General features: G+C 34.4%; 1 non-coding gene across 1 annotated transcript; it reads right to left on the minus strand.

Annotated features, from left to right (window-relative positions):
* Nucleotides 1-3,907: 3,907 nt before the first annotated feature.
* TRNAV-CAC (transfer RNA valine (anticodon CAC)) lies at nt 3,908-3,980 on the minus strand. Its single transcript has one exon. It is a non-coding gene; the product is annotated as a tRNA-Val (tRNA).
* Between the last annotated feature and the right edge of the window lie 507 nt (nt 3,981-4,487).

A 4,487-nucleotide genomic window follows, 5' to 3' on the forward strand; every position in this document is an offset into this window, starting at 1 on the left:
ATTTTTAAAAATCCACGCTTGTAGGTCAATGTGTCCCTCAAAAAAATATTTTTAAAAATCCACGCTTGTAGGTCAATGTGTCCCTCAAAAAAATATTTTTAAAAATCCACGCTCGTAGGTCAATGTATCCCTCAAAAAAATATGTTTAAAAATCCACGCTTGTAGGTCAATATGTCCCTCAAAAAAATATTTTTAAAAATCCACGCTTGTAGGTCAATTTGTCCCTCAAAAAATATTTTTAAAAATCCACGCTTGTAGGTCAATGTGTCCCTCAAAAAAATATTTTTAAAAATCCACGCTTGTAGGTCAATGTGTCCCTCAAAAAAATATTTTTAAAAATCCACGCTTGTAGGTCAATGTGTCCCTCAAAAAAATATTTTTAAAAATCCACGCTTGTCCGTCGGGGTTCATAATATATAGAAATTTCGTGACCACTGAAAATTCCCGAAAATCGGGAGGTACAGTTATATGGGGGGGATATACCAAAACATGGACCTATATTGACGATTATTTTTGAATAGACAAAATTGTAGCTAAAATGCTCAAAATACCGAAAATCGGGAGATACCGTTATATGGGGGCTATACCAAAATATGGACCTATGTTGACGATGTTTCATTGGAGATGTTTTATGACCACTGATAACTTCAAATGGCAATATAAAGATATTTCGGTTAAAAACTGTAGCTAAAATTCTCAAAATACCGAAAATCGGGAGGTACCGTTATATGGGGGCTATACCAAAACATGGACCTATGTTGGCGAGATTTGGTGGAGATGTTTCGTAACTACTGAGAACCTCAAATGCCAAATTACAGATAGTTCGGATACTGATTGTGGCTAAAATTCTCAAAATACCGAAAATCGGGAGGTACCGTTATATGGGGGCTATACCAGAACATGGACCTATGTTGACGATGTTTGGTGGAGATATTTCATGACCACTGAGAACCTCGAATGGCAAATTACAGCTAGTTCGGTTAAAAATTGTAGCTAAAATTCTCAAAATACCGAAAATCGGGAGGTACCGTTAAATGGGGACTATACGAAAACAGGGACCTATGCCCATATCCTTTGGCATATAAGTTTGTTGATCACTAGGAACCCTAAGTTCCAATTTATAGCTAATTCGGTCTGCAAATGTGGCGAAGAACGTCAAAATACCTCAAATCCGGAGGTACCGTTATATGTGGGCTATACCAAAGAGTGGACCGATATAGCCCATCTTCGAACATGACCTGCCTATGGAAAGACCCTCGGGTGCAAAATTTCAGCACTCTATCTTAGAGTGATTACAACAGACGGACAGACGGACAGACTCCACACTATGGTGGAAGGTATACAAATATTCTTAAAAATCCACGCCTGTTGGTCGAATTGTCCCGTCAAAAAAATATTCTTAAAATGCATGCCTCTTGGGCAAAGTGTCCCTCAAAAAATCTTCTTAAAAATCCAAATTGTCCCTCAAAAAAATATTCTTAAATATCCACGCATGTTGGTCATATTGTCCCTCAAAAAAATATATTCTTAAAAATCCTGTCGTGTTGGTCAAATTGTTCCTCAAAAACCTATTCTTACATATTCAAACGTGTTGGTCATATTGTCCCTCAAAAAAAAAAATCTTAAAAATACAGGCGTTTTGGGCAATTTGTCCCTCAAAAAAAAATATATTCTTAAAAATCCTGGCGTGTTGGTCAAATTGTCCCTCAAAAACTACTCTTAAAAATCCACGTCTGTTGGTCAAATTGTCCTTCAAAAAATATTCTTAAAAATCCACGTCTGTTGTTCAAAATGTCCCTCAAAAAATATTCTTAAAAATCCACGCCTGTTGGTCAAATTCTTCCTCAAAAAATATTCTTAAAAACCCACACCTGTTGGACAGATTGTCCCTCAGAAAATATTCTTAAAAATCCACGCTGATAGTTGAAATTGTCCCTTAAAATTGTTCATAAAAATCCACCCTTATAGTTGAAATTGTTCTTAAAAAACTAATTTAAAAAATCCGCGCTTGTAGTTGAAATAGTCCCTCGAAAAATATTTTTAAAAAATCCACGCTTGTAGTTAAAATTGTCCCTCAAAAAATATTCTTAAAAATCCAAACCTGTTGAGAAAAATGTCCCTCAAAAAATATTTTTAAAAAATCCACGCTGGTAGTTGAAAATGTCTTATTTTTTTTTAAATCCTCGAAATTGTCCCTCAAAAAATATTCTTAAAAATCCACTCCTGTCTATATGTCAAATAAAAATATTCAAAAATATTAGTGTCCCTCAAAAAAATAACGACTTCCTTTGAATTCACTTTGTTCCAAAATTACTTTATCCCTTCCTCCTATTGAATTTCCTGGTCATGAACTGTGGAAGTAGTCATAGCTACCAACGGTGTTATGAAGTTCCAGTTCAAGTGCATTTTAAGTGCTTACAGAAAAGGACAATTGTTATCACAAAGGACATTTCCCTTCAATTTGTTGTTGCACTTCTCTCCCCCTCTCCATGATATGAAATGCATGAAATTTCTTGTGTATTTCCTGGCACGCAACAATTCACTTAAATTACATGTTTTCTACTTAAACACATGTCGCGATGAGAACAAACATTTTGTAATTAAATCTTTTTTCTTCATTCATGTCACCAGCTCATCTTAACTAAGGATTTTCTAATACTCTTCTCTATTAAATCATAGCAGGAAGGAAACATCAGATTCTCTATGTATCAGTGATAATCTTTCTCTTGAAGGGGGACAATGAGATTGCACAGTATTGCCCAATGATTATGTCATCTTTGCAAATGTTATATCATTGGCTTAACAAGAATTTTGACACCTTCAATTCACCTTGAAAATTGTAACAATTTTGAGATCTTTTCTTCCCAAAAACAATCACAAGAAAAATCTTAATTCTTGCCTCTGCTTGTTATTGTTGTTGCAAAAGGAAGCAAGGTACTGCCTTCCGTGTTGAATTTCTTTCTTGTGACTGGTTTAAGATTTCCTTAAGCTTCTTTTTGATATCCGGTAACACAGCGCACACACACACGACTGTGCTCTCCTGCTCTTCATCTCTCGTTATTTGTCTCTTTGGCTGTTTAAGTCGACGTTTTAAATTTCTTCATCAAAAATCTTTAAAAATTATCAAAATCTGTATTCCCTTTATTTTCCTCTAAGGAGGTTCCTCATATTTGTTTGCTGATTTTTGTTTTTGCCTGTGCAATAATGTCTTTGTTTTTGGAATTTTATAATCCCTATTTCTTATTTGATGCTTCCTGTACTTCCTTTTTAATTGTTGTTTTTGTTTGAAACGGAAGATCCTTAGACAAGAATGGTCAACCTGAAATTATAATTGTCTGTCAGGGACATTCACATGTGTGATGACCATTCATTCATGAAATTACGAGCTGTATCAATTGTTTCTCTTTGAGCGTGTAGTACCTACTCTTGGTTTGATGCTTTCATATAAACGCGAATTGTTTCCCTTGCGCAATTCTTGTTGAAATTAATCACTTCCATTTTATTGTTGTCCACCTGTATATCAAAAAAATCAGCCTTATGAAACAAAGTACATTCTAGCAAGGAACTAGTCATTGTGTCCACAATTTTCCCACAGTATGTTGGGTCTAGGACGCCTCACGGCTTCCCATAAGAACCTTCAAAAAAGGGGACGAAGACATCAATATTTTGCACTACTTTTAAATATTATAATATTGTTGATACTACCCACAAAATTACAATGTGCAACTCGAAAAAATTAGCCATATTCACAGCTTGATAGAAGACCAAAAATAATAAGAATATTGTAAGAATGAAAATGGGATTGATCGATATCGTCCTACATTTAATAATTGCCATATGTTGAGTTTTTTCGTATTATTTAAAAAAATAAATAAAAGAACTTCTAAATTTGAAAAAAAGTTAGATCTGTTTCCGCCCGGGTTCGAACCGGGGACCTTGTGCGTGTGAAGCACACGTGATAACCACTACACTACGGAAACTCATATATATCGCTTTTCCATACCAGCACTTCTTTTCGTTTGTTATGCCACAATGAGATTGTTGCATTTTTGTTGTTGTGACAAATAATCATCTGCACAATAGTAAGTGAGTAACTCAAAAGCTTTTGATTTCTGTATGTATGTTATGGTTATTACTTTTGGAATTTTTCTCAATAATGATTAACTGTAGTGAGAATGAATGTACTTTTGTCTATTAATGCCTAAAATAACATTCATTCCATTTTATTATAAAATAAGTAAAAAAAAGTATCAGTCGGCTTTGCCGACAGAAATATATCCTCAGCCTATTGAAACATTCATCTACGGTCAAATCGAAAGTATTTATGGTCTTTTCATTATTTTGTGGCCTTTTTTTGGACATTTGAACTTGCTGACGAAAATATGGATTATGATTAAAGTAAAAAGTGTTGAAGAGAAGGTGCTTAAAGGAATGGACCGACATAGTCCATTATGGAGGATATTATTCTGGGAGTCATACCTTTTCGA

This window comes from Musca autumnalis, unplaced genomic scaffold (genome assembly GCF_047663935.1).
Source record: "Musca autumnalis isolate F117 unplaced genomic scaffold, ASM4766393v1 scaffold_3, whole genome shotgun sequence".
In the NCBI taxonomy this organism is placed as follows: domain Eukaryota; kingdom Metazoa; phylum Arthropoda; class Insecta; order Diptera; family Muscidae; genus Musca; species Musca autumnalis.